The sequence below is a fragment of the Puma concolor genome, chromosome D2, assembly GCF_028749965.1.
Source record: "Puma concolor isolate L17-30 chromosome D2, mPumCon1.1.hap2, whole genome shotgun sequence".
In the NCBI taxonomy this organism is placed as follows: domain Eukaryota; kingdom Metazoa; phylum Chordata; class Mammalia; order Carnivora; family Felidae; genus Puma; species Puma concolor.
Genome location: NC_141677.1, coordinates 71421828 through 71444845, shown reverse-complemented (window position 1 = coordinate 71444845; position 23018 = coordinate 71421828). Strand labels below are relative to the sequence as shown.

The 23018-nt window shown below is 48.2% G+C and overlaps 2 long non-coding RNA genes across 2 annotated transcripts in view; one reads left to right on the top strand and one right to left on the bottom strand.

The window, feature by feature from the left end:
* Positions 1-23018, bottom strand: part of LOC147576171 (uncharacterized) — a 75993-nt gene that overhangs the window by 10732 nt on the left and 42243 nt on the right. The window lies entirely within an intron of this gene.
* On the top strand, positions 9735-17892 carry LOC147576172 (uncharacterized). The gene is made up of 3 exons (XR_015242021.1): positions 9735-9867; positions 11061-11206; positions 17701-17892. It is a non-coding gene; the product is annotated as an uncharacterized LOC147576172 (long non-coding RNA).

Below are 23018 nucleotides of genomic sequence, written 5' to 3'. Positions count from 1 at the left end.
TTTTCAAACCCAAATGTGCATTTCAATGGAAATTTAATCCATATGTTTCCGATTCTTTTGTGCTTAACCTATCAAAGCACTGTTTGAAAATAATTATTTGATGTCCAATAAACAGCCTTTCCTGTTGATTTTCCCATGCAACCACCTGGGTGATAGTTACCTGAAAGCCAAATGGCCCCAGATGAGACTCAAGGTACGTTCTGCACAGTGTGAGCTGCGGACGGAGCAACCGACCTTGTGACTGTCCCCTCCTGCTAGAGATGACAGGATCGGGGGTGTTAGCCGACGGGGGCGGCTATCCATGGCGTCCCGGCCATCTCTCAATGCAGCCTGACTTAAAAGGATGAGCTTAACTCTCACTAAAAAAGAGGGTCAATCTCTCTCGTTGGAATTTGCACGAGGTGAGACAGAATGAAGGTGCCAGTGGGCTGGGGGTCCTCAAACTGCATGGTCATGTAAGCCCTGGGGTAGGGCCATTATGGGCTGTTTTAAGGTATTCCCGCAGAGGTAGACCCTTGAGTTTACTCGAGAGGCAATCCCAACAAGCACTGGTCAGGGAACGGGGAAGCGAAGGGGAGGGAGCAAGCCAGTCAAACACATTTCCAGAGGGGGCAATTGGAGTTTCATCTTGCTGGGGAACTCAGCTGTGTGCCTCGGAGTCATCTTGGCCAAGAGGAGAGGGAGCCAACTCCTGGTCATTGGTTGAGGACGGCTCCCTGCTCCCAGGGGCGTGGACTCCCTAGTACCGTTGATCTGCCCTGCAACAAAGGGTTGTAGGTGCTGGCGGCGAAGACGTGTCCTGTTGTGCCCAGAGGTGAGGAGCGCCGAGGGCATTCATGTGGGGCAGGTGGCGTCACTGCACGGGCCTCCGTGCGAGCTGAAGCAACGACAGTGAGGCAGACAGATGGGTCGGCAATAGGACAGAACAGGTGCAGCGAGAACGAGCCGGAGCAAGAGCACTTACCTCCCCGACTTGCCTCAGTTCCTCTCCACTTGAGACGTGGCCGTTCCACCTTTCCTAGATTCCCACAAGAGCCGTATCTTTTCAACGACCCGCCCCATTTCCTTGAGCTGCTTTGAGTGAATTGTTGTTTCCTGTCCAAGAAAGAAAGAACCCTCCCGTTCTTCCAGCACTGCAACTACAGAGACATGGTGTCTTCGAGAATCTCTCTCAGCTCTCTCCTCATCTCCTTACAGCAGCCAAGGGTTATTTTGGTAGCAAGCAACAGAAACTCACACCAATGAACTTAACAAGGAAAGACTGAATCTACTGGAAAGATTTGAGACAGGAAAGGAAAGCCACAGCATCTGGCCAGCGACGGACAGGAACTAGGTATTAGGTCTCTGTGGAGGGAGCCTCTGGATCATCTCACGTGGGGACTGGCACCGTGCAGGAATGCTAGCCTTTTCTTTCATCCTTGCCATTCAGACAAAATTCAGAGGTGGTGGGGCCAGCTTAGCCAAACTTAGGTCATACAACCTCTACTTGGCTGTATTGGGCAATGAGAGAAAATGCCTACAGAGGACTCTGCGGAGTGAGAATTCTTAGAAGACAATGTTGTGAAGGAGGAATGAGTGCAGGCTAGGGGGGAGCACACACGCACACGCACATACACACACACACACGCACTATACCTATGGATTCAGGAAGACTACTTACTATTCAATGAGGGGATAGGAGATTATAATGCAAGGTAGGGAGTGCTGCAGTAGAGGTCTCTACATTCAAGGAACGCTGGGAGGCCAAAGGAAAGAGTAGCTGGGGCCACAGGAAAGGCAGAAAGGTTTTGCTGAGACCCGTCTTCAATATTCAATGGGTGACTGTTATATGAGGCGTTGTGTCCACTGTGACATTTAAGCAGAGTCTGGAAAGAGAAGCGAGAGTTCCACAGTGGAACCGAAGTGTGGAAGGAAGCGTTGCAGGTAGGAAGAATGGGTGTAAAAACGTGGAGGTGTGAGACAGCAAAAGCAGGGAGCCAGGCTGTGGGAGAGGCTGGTGGAAACAGTGGGGGAAGCAGACAGATCTTAGGGATCTCAGGCCAGGACATCACAACAAGCTTTCCGTGCCAAATTTACAAAACTGGATCTATCCAAAGGCAGTTGGTCAGACAAAAATGATCTGTGATGCATCATAAGACCGAACTCTATTGTGGTAAAGCATATTGTGGGAGGGGCAGTACAACTGTGGCCAGAAGGTCAGTTAGATGCCTCATGCGCTGCCTCAGGGCTTAGAGAGGGAGAGGTGACAATTATGAGAGACATTTGGAGGGCAGAATTGCAGAACCTGGTCGTCAGCTTCTAGGGGTGGGCAGACAAAAGAGTATAAACAGAGAAAGCTCATACAGTGACCATATTCAGCAGTAATTACAAGGCTTTTCCTCTCCTCCTGTCATGGAAATGGGAAGGTCTAGTCCATACTTTCTTCCAGAGATGCAGTGGTCATCCATAGAACCCCAACCTGGTTTTCAGACCTCAGCTAGGGAGTAAAGTAAGCCAGGAGGGCGTCAGGGAGAGGAAGGAGGGGAGCAGGGTCCAGATGGGCTGACTGTGGAAGTGTTTATCCCCTCCGTGACTGCTTTCCGAACTCCCTGACTTTCCGTTCAGGAGCTTTCAAAGACTGATGCCAACCTGATGCGTCAGCCTTACCTCCTACCCCTGTCCTATACACGCACTGTACTGAAAACTAGATTCATTGCTTTCCACCTCCACACCTTTGTTCAGGCCATCCGGAAAGCCTTCCATGGCTTCCAAGTTCCAACACCACCTGCCTCTCCCATGAAGCCAGGCAGATAGCCCCCAGGAAATAAAAGGCCTCTCGGAAACACGATCTTGGCTCTTTTTCTGAGCAGCCTGGGAGCGAGGGTGAAACAGGAAGAGGTCTCTGCTTCCCGGGCCATCTCCCACTTGCAGAGGCCTAGGAAGCAGGAAGCTGGAGACACAGTAGGAGACACATGCTGGGAAAGCCTCCATTCAAAGTGCCAGGAGAGAAAATCTGATCGCCCTCTACCTGGCCCTGCTTGGACAAAGAGGCATCTAGAGGGAGGAGCCCATGCCCTCAGCTTCCACATGACAAGTGGGCACCTGGACTTTCACCTTTGCCTAGATTTCACATAATGGCAGATGGAGAAAGGGGGTAATTCCCCATAAGAAACTCAAGGTGCTGTAGGCAACCAGAAAGCAAATGCCTCCTGCAGTGGGGAACGAGCCAGAGGTTAGGTCTGACCAGAGGGCTTCAGGGGGCCAGTAAAACCACTTCCTGGCCACATCTCACTAAGAAGCCGGGCACGATGGCTGCATTGCAGGAGGCTCTGAGGCCCCCTTCAGGGCTGGAGTGGAGCTGGGAAGCAGGTTTTTCTTGTAAGTTTCCAGTCTTGCTGCGGGCAGCAGACGTGAATGGCTTATACTGATTGGGATCTTTCCTTGGGAGATCACACAGATGGCTTTTTCTTTCTCAGTATAGGATATTCAGAGTAAGAGGGAAGTAGAATTGAATGCAGAAGCAAAGGTCGCAGAGTGCAGACTCCTAGTCTTGTCTTTCACCCTCCGGTTCTGTGGCTTAAGGCAAATCTCTCAGTTTCCTCCTGTGTAAGATAGGCAATGCCAAATCCCTCACCTGATTCATCAGTTGGCAAGGAGAGAAACAAGTCACAGCTGTAAATGTGGCTGAAAACACAGCATGGCAATCGATCTGGCTATCACTATCAGAGGCACCCCATGAACAATGATCCAAATTTGTGTGTGGTCGTAGCCAACCTCTCCCTGCAATTCGCTTGCAAAAAAGATGCGTGTATATGCATGCCTATATACTCGCACACACAGACACACATGCATATGTCATGGAGACTTTTGCACAACCCCTGACATTCTTGGGTTTCATCTGAAAAGAATCCAGCCCTCTAAATATCTCCCTGGTGACATGATCCGTTCAGGAGTAGGGCTGAGAGTTTTATCACTCTTCCTGTAGCAACGTAAGTTTCTCTGGGCCTCTCCCAAGTCAAGTAAAACAGTCAGAGTTAAACGCTGGCTCAGCATTTCAGTTTTTGCGAGGACATGTGCCAGCGTGATATGGATCAAGAACCCAGGGGAGTTTTCAAACCAATAATGCAAATGAAAATTAAGTTTGGGCAAGCAGCCTGCAATGTTAATACTACATTCAGGGTTATGAGCTACCTTTCCCTGAAAATTATTGCCCCTAGAGGTACTTGCTGGAAAACCAAAAATTGCTCCCTTAACTTGGGAGGTTTTAATCCTTGAGCTTGAAATCTACCAGATGCCAACATATTCAGTGGGTTTCCTCCACCCTTTATTTGGATGTTAATTGCAACCCTCCTTGTTTTTATCACACATTCCCTTCCATATTTCCACGACTCCACTACTCTGCTTCCCTGGCATAGATTCGAACGTCCTGGGTAGAAACAGTTGTTCTCTGTCAGTCGTTGCTAAACATGTTGGAACTCCTTCCAGATTGTAAAATCTCATCTTGGTCCCAACTCTGGCCCACCCTTCTGGTTGCAGCAGTTATAAAGCAGGTTTTGTGAAGGCCAGTGGGCAAAGATGAGTAATTAGGCCCGAAATCTATTGAATTTAAAAGTTCTCTTGGCCTGAAGAGTGAAAAATAATTAATTTTGTGTTGTAAAAGAGGAGGGGATGCCATGTGTCGCTGTGAGGCCCCCCGAGCGGGCTCATCCCCTTTAGATGGAGATCACTGTCTGATTATTATTCCCTTATAAGTGGGGTGGGGGTGGGGGTATACACCCTGGGGCTCAGGGAACCAGTCAGGTAGGGTCTAGACAAAGAAAGAGATTGGGGTGCTTGGCATGGTCCAAGGGGGTACAGGGCAGAAAAATGGACTCCAGTGGAGATGGGAGGAGAGGGTCCACTTCTCCTCTGCTGGGGGAGCACACGGGTGACTTTACAAGGAGCCTGCATGAAGGAGGTGAGAGTATATGTCTGCCTTCCCCCAGATGAATTTCTTTTTCTTGGTTCTACCTGAGAGCCCAGGATGCTATCAGGAAGAACCACAGTCTGAAGGGAGGAGCTTCAGAAGCCGTTCGGCAGATTGGAGGAAAACCAACGTACTGATTGGACCAAACTGGCCTGTCAACAGGAGTTGAGTTCTCAGGGGAGCCTAGGGGCTACGCATCCTCACGGAGTCCAGGGGTGGCACACCGGTCTCCCACCGAGGCAAGAAAATTGTGCCAACCCCATGCAAGTTCCCTGAAATGAGCCACAGGCATTGTGCCCCATGCGACACCGCTGTGGTATAGAGTTTGGGATAGCTGCCTTTTCTGGCGTCACTGGTACCCGCATCTCCCACCTACTGCATCAGCTCTGGCAAGTTCCTCCATCCTCCACTTTACAATGGGGTTGATGATGGCACCTACTGCAAAGGATAGTTTAAGGACTAAATGATATATGTGAAATGCTTAGGACAACACCTGATCTCACAGCTCCAAGTTGCAAAACTTGATTCCTGAGAGAAAACCAAAACAGAGGATGGACAGGGGTCCTGTCCTCTGATGAGACCCACCAGCACCACATCCTGTTTATCTGTTGTTCCCTCCTGTCCCCTACTTACCTTTGTTCTTGTTCTAGACCTCTTACTAGTTGTAGGAGAAGAGTTGTTGTGTCGGCTTTTCCTGCGAGGTGACTCGTCCAAAAAGCGTAAGTGGAAGATGATAAAGGACAATAGCTCATGGATATATTAAGCATAAACAAAGCAATTTCCTTACGGAATCCACACCGTTTAATGTGGGCTAACATGTGTCCAGCACTTCCCAGATATCACTTCGTTTTATCCTTTAAAAACTTTGCAGGGTAAATATTATTCCTGCTTGTCACAGAGAGAATCCCTTGAGCGTGGACTGGATTTACTGACTTATCTCTAGCGAACGGAATATAGCGGGAACGATGAGAAGCCCCTTCCAACATTAGGTTATAAAAAGGCTCTTGCATATGCCCTCTCCCACGTCCACACTGCTAGCTCTAAGAGGAGTCAGCCGCCAGACTGGAAAGTGTCCTGCGGAAAGATCTGCATGGTAAACAACTGAGAGGGGCTTCTGCAGTCCGCAGGGAATCCAGACTCTCAGCCCAACAGCCCATGAGAAACCGAACACAGTCAAGTCCACACAAATGAGGTTAGAAGTGGATCCTCCCCTGATCCTCAGGCCTTCGGGGGAGAGTGCAGTCCTGGGTGACAGCTTGGCTTCCAACTTCGTGACAGATCATAATTCAGGGGCTTCTAGCTGAGCTGCACTGAGATTCCTGACCCACAGAAATTGTAAGGTGATAAATGTTTGCTGTTTAAGACTGCTGAGTTTTGAGGTTGTTTGTTGTGCAGTGTTAGAGAATTGAAACAGCCATTTAAAAAAATTTTTTTTAATGTTTGTTTATTTTTGACAGAGAGAGAGACAGAACATGAGCAGGGGAGGGGCACAGAGAGGGAGACACAGAATCCGTAGCAGGCTCCAGGCTCTGAGCTGTCAGCACAGAGCTCAATGTGGGGCTCGAACTCACGAACCACGAGATCATGACCCGAGCCAAAGTCGGACGCTCAACCGACTGAGCCACCCAGGCGCCCCACGAGGATTTCTAAAGTTCAAAACTCTAGGGGCGCCTGGGTGGCGCAGTCGGTTAAGCGTCCGACTTCAACCAGGTCACGATCTTGCGGTCCGTGAGTTCGAGCCCCGCGTCGGGCTCTGGGCTGATGGCTCGGAGCCTGGAGCCTGTTTCCGATTCTGTGTCTCCCTCTCTCTCTGCCCCTCGCCCGTTCATGCTCTGTCTCTCTCTGTCCCAAAAATAAATAAAACGTTGAAAAAAAAATTTAAAAAAAAAAAAAAAAAAAAAAACTCTAATTAGAGTCCTTTCTTATGACAGGCATAATTTCATTGCGTTCTGGGCCTCACCCTCACCCTCACCGCTGGTTCAGGAGAATAACGAAAGTGCTACTGAGTCTGGCTTAACCTTGAGGGGTATACACCTGTCATGGGTCAACGTCCCTTCAGAACACCAGCTGGCCAGCTGGTATGTCCCCACTTGTATGCTCTCTGGCCGCACAGATACAACTGCTAAGAGCACTGATGAGTATTACCGCCTGAAATTAACCATGGCTCTTGGGTAAAACTGGGAAGACAGATTGTGGCCGCGTTCGCCATCATGCCCCTCAGCGCCACTGAGGTCCCACTGGCACCTGGTGCTGATGCAAGCATTTGGCCCTGCTGAAAATTTCAGTTCCCTGAGATTCTCTCAGGCCGGGCCATACGATACTGTTTTCTGGGCCCGCCAGACTCTTCTACCGAGTCACGTTTCTTCATGTTCTTTATCTTTCACCTTTAGACGCCACTGCCTCTGGGACATGCTTCCTGACCACTGAGCCCATGTCTGAATTGGGTGCTCATCCAAGATTCTCCAACGGTGCCCTGACCTTCCGCAACCACTTCTCACATGGCATGATATTGTCCGGTTATGAACCTCTTTCCCTCGCTAGACGTACACTGCAAGATAAGCCATCTGGTCTCTTTGGCCACTGTTGCATCTTCAGTGCTTAGCACCGTGTCTAGCACCTCATAATTGAATAATAAATATTTGTTAAGCGAATGAATGCTTTGGACTCTTCAAGGCAAAGATCTGCGTCCAGAATTTACCGAGCATCTGACTCTCAAAACCTCAGAAAACGGCAACCTGGATGAAGAATGTAGGCACTAAAAGGAAGGTGGAATGCCAAAGAACATACATATTCCAAGGAAAGTGGAAGAATGAGACAGCTGTCCAGATAATGGAAGCCATCAGATGCACTTGGGCTATAAGTCGCTGATTAATTCGGCCAAGAGTGTTCAGTTGGCCTAAATTATCTGGAAAATTCTTCCTTTTGCTTTGGTCCAGAAACTCTTTTCTCTCCTTTACACCTGAATAGTTGGCAAAGCTTGTCACTACCCCCCAGAGACTGTGGATGGCTTCCAAAGCACTGACCTACCTACCTCTTACTCGGTTTTGTGTCTCTTAGTTCCGGTAGGGTCCTGGGTTCAGGGTTTCAGAACTGTTTAAGAGCGACTTTCTGTTTTGACTCATCTTGCCACACAACTTCAGTGAGCTTCAGTGTTTGTTATTTTCTTTTGCACGTTATGCTGGCTTTGAGAATGTTGATGGCAAACTTTAGAAATATGATGGAAGGAAAAACTTTAACACATCTTCAGAAAAAAATCTCATTGAAGTTTTATATCTCGGCTTTTGCAGTTATCTTAAACTACTAAACTGTTCACAAGAGCTGCCGGAGATGTTGCTATTCCCCAGTCCATCTCCACAGAAAGAAAATCTTCTGAACAAAAAGGCGTTAAAAATTCAAATTGAAAAACTGGTTGATCTAATCGACAAGGCGAATAATAGGATGGATGCCACCTGTATCGATTAGCTTTTGCTGTAGAACAAGCCACCCACGACAAGTGGCTCACATCAACAACCACATTTTATTTAGGTTCCAATTCTATGGGTTGGCTGGGTGGTCTTCTGCTCCCGGCTCCTGGGCACTCCCCTGTATCATGATAGGTCAGCTAGTGGTTGAGACGATCTAGACTGGCTTCCCTTACATGTCCGACAGTCTACAAGCTGTCCGCTGGGTCACTGTGATTCTCCATGTGGCCTCACGGTCCAACAGGCTGGTTCGGATTCAGCTGCAAAGCAGTCCCTGGGATCCAAGCCCGGCGAGAGAAAGAAAACTCTGGTGGACAATTTTCAAGTCTCCGCTTGCTTCGTTCACATTTGCCAATGTCCCAAGCCACACAGCCAACCAAAATTCAAGGGGTGGCCAAAGAGACTCTACCTCTTAATAGGATGCCTGCAACACCACAAGAGTGGATGCAGAGAGGGGAAGGCTTTGTGGCCACTCTGACGTTCTTTCATCGTAGCATTTCCACGCGACTTACCCAGTCAGGTCCTCGTGGTGGCTCACCGAGGCAGCATCCATTTCCATTTGATGGATGAAGCCACTGAGGCACAGGGAGGTAAAGCAGCAGGTTCACGGTTCTACCACGAACAGAGCGGGGACTTGTACTTGGTTCTGCATTGCTCTGAAGACTGCGTTCCTAACCATTGTGCTTTGCACCTAACACGGTACCGGCTGTTAACAGGTTGCGAACCTGAATGTGAGGCTATTTTCTTTCCGTGTGTTTAGGTGGCAGCTTCAGTCTGTGTTTATCAAATGTTTTCAAGATATTTTGCAAAGATTATTTTCATTACCAGTTCAATAAAACCTCAAGTCCCAGATGCGGTTAGTCAAGCTCTCTTCTCCTGAACTTTCAAACCCTGGGGCACTTTATGGTCAGGCAGCCTCAACCCCCGCCCACCCCCACCCCCAACTCCTTAGTGACATTCCTTCCTGCTTATAAACAAAAAATATCCTCTTTTTGGAAGCCATGAAATTCTGCGGCAGGTTCCACCCTTGAAAGAGACGAGGCTCGGAACCTCTGGGCTCATTCCCAGCCCAGGCCTCCTCTCAAGACCAAGGGGGGAGTTCAGGGCCACATCCGGGGATGTTGCCTCAGTGCATAGATAAGAGGTGGTCATGAGAGGCTTTCACGTTTCGGACAAATTATGAACCATAAAGAAATGAAACCAGAGCCACAGTGAGCCGTGCCTCCAGCGCTGCTCTCTGGCCAGTCTCTACAACGTCAGATTTTCTCCATTTCTCACTTCTTCTCCTCCGGCCTCTTCCATGCCCTTGCTTTCCACCCCTTCCACGTCCATTTCTTGGGATCCAAACATCCTTTCCTCTCCTCTCCATACCCTTCTTTGGCTGAGGAATGCCATTTAGCAGTAGAAACGAGCCCAAAAGATGCCTTCAGCTGCACTTTGAGAAGACGGACGACCCAGGAGGTGAATTACAGCCACTTGATGAATCTGGTACCCGTTTATTTTGAGGGGAAAGAAGCATATTATTTTTTTTTTTTTACTTACATCTATTCTAATTCTCCTCTGAAGTTTCCCATCGAGTAGGAATGAATTTATCTTCATTTGACAATTTTATGACCCAAATCAGCCAGTTCTGTCCATTTATCTGATTTAAAACGCAACCAAAGGACTGGGCTGCTTTCACAGAAATCCAAGCATGACCAGCAGTGTTCATTATCAACACAGATTTTTCATAACTTGTGAGTTTCCCAGCGTGGCTACTGGGGCCTGCTGGTTAAGCTTACCTCTTGAATGACCATTATTCAGCAATAGCAAATGATTCAGTAATGAAAACAGGGGCTTGATTTTTTTTTTCTTTTTAAAGATTTATTAAAGCACCTCAGAGGCTGTTTTTTATAAAAAACTCAGCCCTTAGAGTGGCTGACCTTAAAAATCTGTTTATCTAAGCTATATTCCCCCCCAAATGCTGACCAACATGATAAATAATTTATTTAATGTTTCCTTAAATATTATTTTGTTTGGTTTAAACCCAAAGTAGAAACTCCTTCTCCCCGAAAGGAACACTGTCTCATTTTTGTATACAATGGAAACATTTGGGGACAAATAAAAGAAATAAAATATTTTTACAAAATTTGGCTTACTGAGCGAATGCTGGCTAATCTAGGGGTTGTGGAATAAATGTGGTGATGTTAGGGTAGTTAAATTAGAAGCTGGGACTTTGAGTGAAGGTTATATACTTATTTTGAGCATTTCCTTATGCCCATAAGAAAATAAATATCCACAAATAAACACAGCCAGTAGGGCACAAAGGGGTAATCAATAGAAAAATGGTCCCCACCCAAGCCACAAGCAACACAGGGGCTGTGTTCATCTTGACAAGAATTCTTTCCCGGAGCTTTCGGTAAATCTAGAGCTCTGCCATATTGTAACCGTCCTTGAGGAGAATCTGTTAAAGGTTCCCATTTCCCTTGCACAATTGTCCCTCAATCCACAGGACCAGTAATCCCAGAATTCCTACCCCCGGGCTAGAGAAGCTGGCCCTGACGCAGGCTAGACAATCAGATTCTACTCCCTGAAACTCTGTGACTGGTTACATCACACATGGGCTCAACCTGAGCTGATTATAATCTTTGGCGTTTTTTTTTTAAATTAAAAAGAAAAAAAACAGGAGAAGAAGGGGCCTCCCTCTTTGAGCCATGGAACTGGAAGCAAAGCAGAGGCTGCCCAAGAAGGAGAGGGAAAGGAGGCCATGGGAAAAGCAGAGCTAGGCGGTGGGAACGGTGATTTCTGATGACGACGCTATGTAAGTTCCCAAAGCCTGACCATAAATTCCCCTCTCGCTCTCAGAGGCTGGCTGGAATCAGGACTGCCATGCTACTTCTAATACCCAAGAGTCTCGAATAATCCAGTGAATCAAGGATGAGACACAAGGGGCCCTCGGAGGATGTTTGTTTGTTTGTCTGGCCTTAGTTTTCTCTTAGTAACTTAGATTTATGTCTATCGGCAATCCCAGCATATCATTCTGCTCATCTTTTTTTTCTTCTTCTTTTTTGATGGAAAGTTCCCTATAGAAACAGGATGGCAGGATGCCTAGTCAGATGCTTGCAGGGAAGAGTATGATGAATACATCCTAAACAAGCGAGTCCCTAAAAATACTCTTGCTGATTTTAGAACGTATCTTCGGATTAACATTAAACACGAGCGTGTTGCTCAATGACCTGGGAATCCTTGCACTTTAAATATAATTATGAAACATGTCTGTGAGGGCTTATCTCCGGTCCAGCGAAAGACATCCTTGTCACCTTAAAACAGTCACCCTTTGAGTGATTGCCAGGTGCCACGTATTGTGTGGAGTGCTTTACATGTACAGCCTTATTATAACCACCCACAATCCTGTCTGGCCGCTACCCCCTAGGGTACCGTCCAACTTCACAGATAGAGAAAAGACACTCAGAGTGGTCCAGACATTTGTTCAAGGTCACACGGTTTATGAGTTGTAGAGGCTGGATGAGGTTCTGGGTCTAAGGAGCCCCAGCCTTCCTAAACCCTGGCCACTGTGATGAGAAAGTAAACAGCAGAGGAAGAGCCACAGAAGAGACCAGCTCTGTCACACGAGATCCAGGAGGGGCTATTACGAAGAGTCATCGGTGAGCAACAAACACCGAACGTGAGGTCAGACTATTCCAGGCTGCTACCCTGGTTCTGCTGTTTTCTTCCCACGTACTTTTAGATGCATCTTTTCATCTCACCAAGCCTCAGTGTCCACGGCTGTGAAGCAGGCTGATAATACTGTAACACAGAGTCTCCAGATACGATCCCGCCATCTGCAGAGGCAAATGCCACTCCTGGCGTCAAGAGGGAGGGTCCATTCGCCTCTCCTCGAATACCGGCTGGCCTCAGCACTTGTTGGGGCCGACGGGATGGGAAGGAAGTGATGTTGTGGAACTCCTGAGCCCAGGCCCGTAAGCTTCTGCTGCTTCCCTCTGGGGGCCCAGACCCCATGCTGTAAGGAAGTCGAGGCTCGACTGGCACACAATTAGGGGGCCTGGAGGATGAGCAGACATCTTGAATGTTCAAGCCCTGACCAAGCTCCCAGTGACGTGCAGCCTCGTGAAAAGCTCTAAGCAAGACCGGAAGAAAAATCGGCTCAGCCCAGGCACAAAACCGTGAGAGATAATGAATATTGTCATCTTCAGCCGTGACCCTGCAAGCTGATAACTTATGCAGCAACAGATACCTAACATGCTTATTTCACTGGCGGGTTGGGGGGATTAAATGGGCTCATATATTTATTTTTTTTAAGGTTTATTTATTTTGAGAGAGAGAGAGAGAGAGAGAGAGAGAGGGCAGGGGCGGAGCACAGACGAGGGAGAGAGGGAGAACCCCAAGCAGGTCCTGCACCGTCAGAACTCAAGAACCATGAGATCGTGACCTGAGTCGAAGTCAAGGGTCAGACGCTCAACTGACTGAGCCACCCAGGCGCCCCTGGGCTCATGCATTTAAGAAGAGCACGAAGAACAGTGCTTGGCATTCATGCATTTCCCGGGCAAGGACTTTGTGCCAACACCGTTCTAGGCAACTGGGATACTGAGGAGAGCCAGACAGAGCCCCGCCCTCTCGGAGCTCACAATGTAGGAGGAGGAACAGTAAACGGCAACAAGAAACGATCCCAGTGCTGACTGCTGCTCTACAGAGTTGCCTATAGCAACTGTCTGTGCCTGCCGCTGATGACCCTCGGGTCGGGTGACCCTCGGGTCAGGCCTCCAGACGTCAGATGGCCGTGAAGCAGGGGAGGAGGCAGAGCCCGAGAGGCAGAAGACCTGTATCGCACGGTGGGGTGGGAGGCCTGCACCGACAGCTGTCCGAATGACGCGAGGAAGTGAGCCACGCCCTCGTGGTTCGCCCACGATCCCTACAGCACCCACCCCTCCGTGGATTTTAATCGCTTGTCATCTGCCTACCCTCACCCACCGCAAGCTCTCGGGGGCACCCAGAGGTGTTTCTCACTTGGGTTCTCTGCTGTTGGGGCAGTGGTTGGCACCCAGCAGGTGTCCAGGGAACATTCTTGGAAACTGCGTGAATTCAGGTCCTGACCACACACTGCCCAACAGTGGGGCAAAAGTCACCGAGCTAAGAAGCGGCCCCCAAACACAGCAGCCACCCTCTGCAGGAGACACCCACAACACAGTCCGGCTCCTCGCTTCGCAGATAAGCCTGTGGGCCCCTCGGCTGTCGCGTGACCCCCCCACATGCAGCCTGAGGAAGCCCTGCGTTACTGGGGCCCGGATGCTGGGGACAGCCCCGGTCCCCATTCCCAGGAGGAAAACGCTTACCTACACCTCCCTTGAACTGATCCCCTGCAGAAACTGCTAAAGTACAGAGGGCCCCTAGACCGTCTCCTCCTTCACCCAGCAGCCACACTGCAAGTTCCAGAGAGGACTCGTCGGGAAGGAAGGTTGATGGAGGGGAGGTTTCTGCCCAGCATCCCCCACCCCACCTCATCTGCCCCTGGAAACCGTGCTGCGGTACAGCGGGCCTCCTCAAAAACACCAAGTTCAGTTTCAAAGACAACACCTTGGTTGTGCGCCCCCCACAGGCCCATGGGCTGTGCCTCATCCCCCCCCTTCCCCCCACCCTCCTCTTTATCCTCCCAGGACCTGATAGCAGGAGGGCGCCTCGTCCTCGGAGCGCCCCCACATTCCACAAAGGGGGCCTTGCTGTTTGCCACTCTGGGAGAGAAAGCCCATCACGGGCCTTCCCGATGGAGCTCGCTCGCTCTGTCTCTCTCTCTCTCTCTCTCTCCGCCTCTCCTCCAGCTGCTCCTGGTTCAAGCCGCTGCCTGCCCTGGCTAATAATGCCTTGTCACGCAGCGACAGAATTATGGTCTCACACTGGCTTCACATGTCACAAATAATTGTGCTCCTTGCACATCATATTGAAGTTGTCAGGACTCTCTTACGCCTATAATTTGTGTGAGTTGATCATACTTTGGTAAATCAGCAGGTCATGACCTGTGCCCTTTAGCCCCAGTGGCTGGCTGAGAGCGACCTACAAATCTCGTGACAGGGACAACAGAGAGGGTATGAACTGTTCAATTGCTCGTGTCTATCACCCGCCATGGAGAAGTGCTCTCGCCTTTTGCCGTCGCTTTAAATGGACCAGCGCGGCACCCCATGACATCCTGCCTTTGTTTCTTCACATCTGTTTCTCCCCCTTAGGTTATTTTGAGCACTTTTGGATATTCCTCTTTTTTTTCTTTACCACAAGACCTTTTGGTGCCAAACCCAACTGTCTTTTCTTCCATGTGTTTTAAATAAATAATAATAATAAAAAAAAAAAAACCTCTGGCATTTGTGATAAAGTCAGCAGACCTCACTCTGTGTCCAGCCCAACTGAATAGTGTTTCCCTCTCGTTCTAGCAATGGTTAAATCCCTCTGGCAGCTTTATGGGCTCCTTTGCTAACACTTTATTGGGTAACACGTTCACAAATAGTGTTCCTGAGCCTTTGTTTTCATTAAGGTACAACATGTACCATCAAGTTGCATTTAATTCACTGCTTCTATATTTTATACGCTGTATCACTGACCGAGACCTTCTGTATCTAATACTGAAAAGAGAGTAATAAAGTTTAAAATGCTTTTACTACCCAATATCTTCAATAATTGACTTCTAAAAAAAAAAAAAAAACAGTGAAAAAGAAGTAAGATGACCAAGTTCTGGCCAGACTGATGTTCTGCAGATACACTGGAGTGAGGTCAAGAATAAAGTGGTTTTATGTACATCTGTTTCCAGGAAAGCTGTGGTATGTAACTTAGGTGCTTAGAGAGCTGCTAATTCTCTCCTTGGGTTCAAGACAGAGAAGATGATGGGAGTGTGCATGTGGATATCCACTCCAGTTGCTTCTTTGGCCATTCTTTGGCAAAGCTACTCCACCCCCGCAGAAAAGTACACTAATCCGGCAGGTCCAGAGGCAGATGGCAACATCCAACGTCCCATCCTTCGATGCCAGAGTGTGTGGACCATGCCATCTGTTGGTACAATGGCAGGTGTAGGGCGATGGGTAAAATGGAAACCAAATGAGCCAAGCCCTCACTCCACCCCGTACAAGGCACGTGCATTTAATTTCTAAAGGCATCAACCGAGGGGACATGAACCAAGAAGGGTAATTAGCAGCACACACAACCAACACCAAGTTCGATGAGGGACACGAAGCCAAGTCGTTCCACTGTTTTGGAACAAGTGGCTGTCTGATTCATAGGCACAGACCGGGACTGATTCTAGGCACTAAAAGATATTTCACTTTTGACTCAATTTACAGACTGCTAGTCCAGTGTAGGGCAGGGAGTGGGGCAAGAAGGAGGGTGGAGGAAGGAAATGTAGAGGCCAGGTCACAACTGTAAACCTGCAAAAAAAAAAAAAAACAACCCATCTTCAAAGCTAATTCAGTGCAAATGTAGATGGTCATGGGTTCTACATTTACCCTTTAGCTCTGTTTGCTGAAAGAATTCAGTGGAAAGGCGGACAGGGTTTCAAACCACTGCACCACCTCTGACCAGCCTGGTGACCTTGACAAATGACCGCCACTCCCTGGGTCTCAGTCTCCTCATCTATACGGGATTTGGCATGTAGTGGGCGGTGAGCGTATCTTGATTTTGTCTCAGTCTGGATTCTCATTTGTGAGCAAAGTAGCCCAATGGCTAACTGAAGCAGAAAAGGAATTTAAAAGGAAGATGTCACATGGCTTACAGTCTACAGGAAGCCTGGAGAGCTGAGATGGAAAATGACCCCGAACCAAGAGAGCTGCAGGACAACAAACACAGTTGAGGTCATGCCTTGGGCGTTGTCTGGTTACGATGCTATCCTCGGCACCACGACCACCGGCCATTTGGTGCCACCACCTGACTCCAGACTTCTCTATGAGCCTCTGCTTTGTCCCTTCCAGATTCAAAGTCCCTGGCAGCATCTTTGAATGGCCAACCCCAACATGGCCATGCCTAAGCTGTTAGAAGTCAGAAGGAGAAAATAGACTTAGAAACTTGGAAGATGTTCACCATAGCTCCGGAAAATCCTTGCCCAAGTATTCTCTTCATTCTTGTTTGCTACACCGAGCTCGGGGAGAGCGGCGTTCAGGTTCCAGGTTTTCCTCACAACCACTTTAATATAGTATATTTTTTGTAACCTCTTCAGCTTGTCCAAAGCCACATAAAGACAAAGTGACAATGTTTGGAAGGAAAACCCACACATCTCTGATTCCTGTTGTGTCCACACTAGTGCACATGGAGTGACTATGGAAAAATTCCAGAAGAAAGTGTGGGACGATGGCTCCCCACTGGAGCTGCAAACGCTGGCTACCAAGTGCAAAGTCACTTTTGACTTCCGAATCCGTCGCCGGTGAGACAGAGTTTTACAGAAGTGCCTCAGCTGGAGAAGCAAAATGGCGCCTTGGCCAAGTCTACGGATAGGGAAAGGATGCCAAAAGTACCCTCAAAAAACTGGAAGATTCAGTTATATACTCCATTTTGAGCAGTTATGTTCTAGGCATTAGGCTAAGTGCTTTTGTGGCATTATTCTACTTAACGGTCAAAATACATCAGCAAGGTATTTATTATTATCCTTATTTGACAGATTTGGAAATCAAGGTTCAGAGGCTAAGCATGCAGAATAACATAGACATGGCACAAAACCTGGGCCTCAGAGCTTTGGCTTCAAAGCAGCACATGCCCACAGATGTCGCTGAGTAGTGGCAGGGTGTAAGAAGGACACCGGAATCTCAGGGTGAGACAGCACGGGGACTTAAGAAATTCCTGACGATCTCCTAATCTCAAAACCAGTATTGTTTGGACTGAGCAATCAAGGGACAAAAAGCCAAGGAATATTTCATGATCTGGAAGCTCTCAGTCCCTTTAATATGAAAATGCTTGACATAAAGTATTAAAGACGTAAGGATTCCGAGGTTGCAGGCGGCCAAGGGAGATTAAGAGCTTCTTTCCCCAAATGAAGTGCATAGTGTATCCATTACGGGGCATGGAGATTTCTCCTCCCTCCCCCCCACCCTCTCCACTTAATAGGCAAAATGCTAGAAACTTTGAAGAAATGTTTTCTTTGTTCTTCAAGTTCCATGATTAATTAGGTATAAGCCATGTTTCAAAATGTTTCGTCATTTATTTGTAATTCTCCCCAGAGCATGTATAGTAACTTGGCTCAGAACGCATAGATCACATTGCAAATACTACTCACAGGCTGAAACTTTTTGTTTCCTTCTCTTCCCCTCTCTGCTTTCCCCTATGACACTGGAGTTGAAGAACAAAGCCGGATTTCAATCCGAGAGCACGCCCCGCTCTGTATGGATCTCCCTGGCCCGTCTGTAACCTCCGGAAGAGGGACTGCAACTGGAAATGGCCAAGGGGGGCAGACTGGGACCCACACGTGGATGGAGGCTTTGGGGTTGCTTCAGTCCCTTGTCAAGTAAAGATGGGCATTTGCTTCTAGACCACCTTTATCTATCTCCATCCATGCCACCCCACCCCCCTTCCCGGGAGTAGCTCCCAAGTAAAAACTAGCGAGCAGTGTTAGTACAGTGGTCAACTGTGAGGGCCTGACTCAGCTCTTGGAGCTTCGTTTCTCCTATCTGTAAAATGGGGACAATAATAGCCTGCGAGATGCGTTAGGGCAATCCTGGGATTGAATACGGCTTCGTGCGGTACTCCATTTAGAGCATGCTTTCTTTGAATATTTCCTGTTGCTTTTATTACTGTCAGTTTGGCTCAACTCCCCACGCCAAACATGCACACGTGCCCACACACCCCCCCCTCGCCCCCAGGGCTGTTCCTTCCTCCTCCTGTCAGGATCCCTCACCTGCAGCCTCTCACTTTGAGGCAGCCCCTCACTTTGGAGTACCTTCATTGCCACATTTTTTGCTTCCCTTCACTCTTACCGAAGCAAATACTCCTCTTCCAAAGCTCAGATCCAAAGTCGTCGCCTCCTCCTAGAAGCCTGCACTAGTAGTCCCAAGAAGTACCAATTATTTGCCCTGTGCTCACTGTCCTCACTTTGCAGACTATTAGAACTAGTTGAACAGCTTGGTCGCCCTTATGGGCAGGGTGCAGCCAAGGGTGACGCATGGGCTGGATAAACTTCACCTGCCTGGAGTTTCGAAGTATGTTACACTTGGGGCATCTGGGTGGGTCTGTTGGTTAAGCGTCCGAATTCAGCTCAGGTCACGATCTCGCGGTTCATGGGTTTGAGCCATCGCCCTACCCATTGAAAAAATGGAGGGGCGCCTGGGTGGCTCAGTCGGTTGAGCGTCCGACTCTGGCTCAGGTCACGATCTCACGGTTCGCGGGTTTGAGCCCCGCGTCAGGCTCTGGGCTGACAGCTCGGATTCTGTGTCTCCCTCTCTCTCTGCCTCTTGCCCGCTCATGCTCTGTCTCTCTCCCAAAAATAAATAAACATTTAAAAAAAATTTTAAGTATGTTGCACTGACCCACTTGGTGCATTAGTTTCCTAGGACTGACATACAAAAAGTGCCACAATCTGAGTGGCTTACACCACAGACATTTATTGCCTCACAGTCCTGGAGGTTTGAAGTCCGAGATCAAGGTCTCAGCTGGGTGGGCTCCTTCAGGGCTCCAAGAAAATCTGTTTCCGGCTTTGCCGCTAGCTTCAGATGCTCTGTTGCCAATCTTTGGCATTCCTTGATTTGTGGAGCATCACCCTGATTTCTGCCTTCATCCTCACATGGCGTTCTCCCTGTGCGTGTCTGTCTCCATGTCCAAATTTGCTCTTTTTATAAGGACACGTTATATTGGTTTAGGGCCCACCCTAATGACTTCATTTTTTTAAATGTTTATTTATTTTATTTTGAGAGAGAAAGACTGCACGCATGAACAGAATAGGGGCAGAGAGAGAGAGAGAGAGAGACAGAGACAGAGACAGAGAGAGAGGGGGAGAGACAGAATCCCAAGCAGGCTCTGCATTGTCAGCGCAGAGCCCGACACGGGGCTCGATCTCATGGACCACGTGATCACGACCTGAGCCAAAATCAAGAGTCAGACGTTTAACCAACTCAGCCCCCCAGGCTCCCATTTTAAAAAAAGTTGTTTAAATTTATTTTACCTAATGACTTCATCTTAACTTGACAATCTATAAAGACCCTCTTTCCAAATAAGGTCACATTCACAAGTGCTCGGGGGGCGGGGCGGTCAGGACCTCAACATCTTTGGGTAGACACAACTCAACCTATAGCATGGCGAGGTAACAGCTCTGAGGCTATGTTTGAAGTCAGAGGATAAGTCAGGGCCGCATGGGTTTATTCCTCGCCTAATTATAGCAAGGGCAGGGTGCTGAGTAGTCTGAGCAGGTCTCACCATAGTAACACCTGAGCCTGTATTTCTCCTCAGACTCAGGCTGGTGGTTCTCACCCTGCCTGCCACAATAGAATTACCTGGGAATCCTAAGGACAAGACAAATAAAACAAGACAAAAACTACAACTTCCGGAGGTGGGGGAAGACAGAGTCGATCTGTCTTCAAGCATCATCGTTTTAGGTACAGCCAGGGCTGGGAACCTCTGTACTAGACTAAACATACGAGCAACCCATGTGGTTTTTCCCTGGTCCAGCCTGAGAGGCATTTCTTGCTTGGGGGCTGACAATGTACTCAGGATGTTTAAATGACTCTTAAAAAATTAAACTGACCTCTTACGTAGAATTTTATGAAGAATATAGAACGTTAAACTTCTCCAGATGGTTGACATTAAGGAGGAAAGACTCTCCTTTGAAACAGGCAGCCATTGCCTTATTGTTAGACTAGTTCTGATGGTACCGACTCCTGACCAAGGGGAGAAGTGTAGGCTAAGTTTTTAGTCGCACACGGTAAGTACTCTGAGATCCAGGAGGGAAAGGTTTTGTAAGTGAAGACACCATTGTTGGCTACTCCCGTGGTGGCCGGAATGATATTCCAGATTAATACTCGATCTGGCTGGCTGGTTCACCAGGGACGTGGTAGAATCGATGCCTGGCCTTTCGACTGGAGAAACGAGCTGGTGTATGAGGGTATGCAGACAGCTGGAGAAAAATGAACAATTTGCTGGCCAGGCTCTTGGTAGAAAAGATAGCAAGAGCACTGATAGTGATAATAATATTACTAATAATAGCTAACACTGATATGAGTACATTTGCCCCTGATGGTTATAGTACGAACGCCTGTATCATTAACTTTTCAGGCCAATTTTCTAACGGCCAAAATTCCGTTTTGAATATCCGGCTACTCGAATGCCTACCTTCTTCCCTGTGTCTTAGAAATACGAACACAAGGAAGATTCTTTGGAAGTTGAAGGCATCTTTATCTGGCACAGGTCATTGAAGAGTCTAGCAGGACAAAAGATGCCCAAATGGGTGTGTCAGTCTTTGGTGAGCTGAGGGCCAGATGCCTGAGCACAAGTTGCGAGAAACAGCAAAATAACGGGCGTGTAGGCCTATAAAAGGACCGGGAAATTACTCATTCTGATCAAATTCCTTTTTCTTGTTTCAGAGGGAATTGTGGGAGGAGGAGGAGAGGAAAATGGTATAGTCCGTGAGGACTGGCTGCATGGTTAGTTGCAGAAGGTACAAATCCCAGAGATGGAAACGATGCCTAGGCTAGTGCTGTCTTCACCAGAATGCATAGAATAGCACAAATGATCTTTCGTCATTTCCACAAGTTTGCCCTCAATTTGATTACACCGGTCCCAGCCGATCGCGTCCAGCAGAAAGGGGAGGAAGGTACAAACTTTGCCTGGGTCACGTGAGTGACGGTCAGGTTAGGGACCGAGGAGCCCTCTTCTGCCAAGAAGTTGATCTCCAGTATTTATTTGGGTGCAAACCAAAGTAGAATAATGGGGAAGGAGGTCCTTCATGTAAAAGAAACTCAAAAGCTTTACAGACTGAATTAGGTGTAATCCTTATGGGATCCCTAACAGCTCATAAATAACTTTTAATGAGATTTCCAGCAAGTCAAATAGCACGTGGGGGAAAAAGTATTCTTTTTTATTTTTGTTATTTTGTTTTCAATAAAGCACATACTTCATATCGTTGTTTTCCCAACCCGTAACCGAAAGAAGGGAAACCATTTCAATAAGAAGAGATTAGTACTGAAAATATTTAATTAACTGATAGGGACAGGAAACGCTTGAATATGTCATTGAAAACTCTTGACATTGACCACTAATCTATGGAAACTTATAGAGCGGAGTCTAAAGCATGTTCCGGAGTTAAGCAGAGAAATAAATCAAGGTTTGCAAATGTCATTTAAGTTTTCACCTGTCCCACGATTCAAAATTATTGGCTTCCCAATGAAAAGCATATGTTGTGTCCCTTGCCTGGGGAGTAGTAATGAAGTGAGGCAGACACTCTCCAGCTCTCCCTCCCATCGTGCCCCTCTTGATTTCCCATCGAGTGAAAATAATTACTGTATCCTTAAGGGAGCGCTTCCCTGGCTTCCCTGCGTCTGGTCTCCCGATAAGCACTGCCATGCTGGCTCCTCTAGCCCTGCCCCTCTTCCTTGAGGGACCACGGTTTGATTTATGAGAAAATAGTTGGCAAATTGCAGTGTCCATCTTGATGGATGACATCATTTGGACCATTCTGCTGATCACGTATGACTACCTTTTTTTGTTTAGCCTCGTCGCAATTGATCCGCAGCTCCAACAGCCGAACACGGGGGGGGGGGGGGGGGGGGGGAATAGCAATCGCCTTTTTCTTGGAGAGGCCACCAAGCAGAAAGGGCTCTGGCCTTTTGTTCCCTTGAAACCCACAAGTGGTGTTTGGACCCTTTACAAAGAGTGCTCATGGATGGTATCTTCGATGATCCGAAGACTTAGAGGAAGGCAGCACAGGCAGAGTTCCCCTCATTCAGAAGAAGGAAAAAAAGTGCAATTCCGGAGAGACGGAGTGCTTTGCCCAAGGTCACACAGTCAGTCAACTGTGGGGTTCAAATCTTGGTCTTTGGACTCCAGAGCAAGTGCCCATTTCTCCTTCTGTTGCTTCTAGGTGGAGGGGGATGTACATTTAATGACAGAATCGAACTTCCTCTGTACTAGTCGCTTCTATTCCACCTTCTCGGGCACAGTTACCACTGTGGCCCTGACTCATCCCCACACCTCTGATGTCTCCTTCCCATCTCTCCTCCTGGCTACCACCAGCCTTAGAGTTCTACAGACCAAATCTGGTGTGTGGCCGCACTACTTAACAATGTCACATGTCTCCCCTGTCCCCCTGCTTGTCTCTCAAAACTTTCCATTTTATCCCCTCTAACAGGAAAGTTATGGCGGTGTGGGGTGGAGTCCAAACTTCTGTGAAATATCGAGCTTCATCTTAAACTTTAATATGGATTTTTTACTCTACTCAATATATTCTTAGGTGTTTGTTTGGTTTCGTTTTCATTTAGAAACGGAGTATTTCGGGGCGCCTGGGTGGCGCAGTCGGTTAAGCGTCCGACTTCAGCCGGTCACGATCTCGCGGTCCGTGAGTTCGAGCCCCGCGTCAGGCTCTGGGCTGGGGCTGATGGCTCAGAGCCTGGAGCCCGTTTCCGATTCTGTGTCTCCCTCTCTCTCTGCCCCTCCCCCGTTCATGGTCTGTC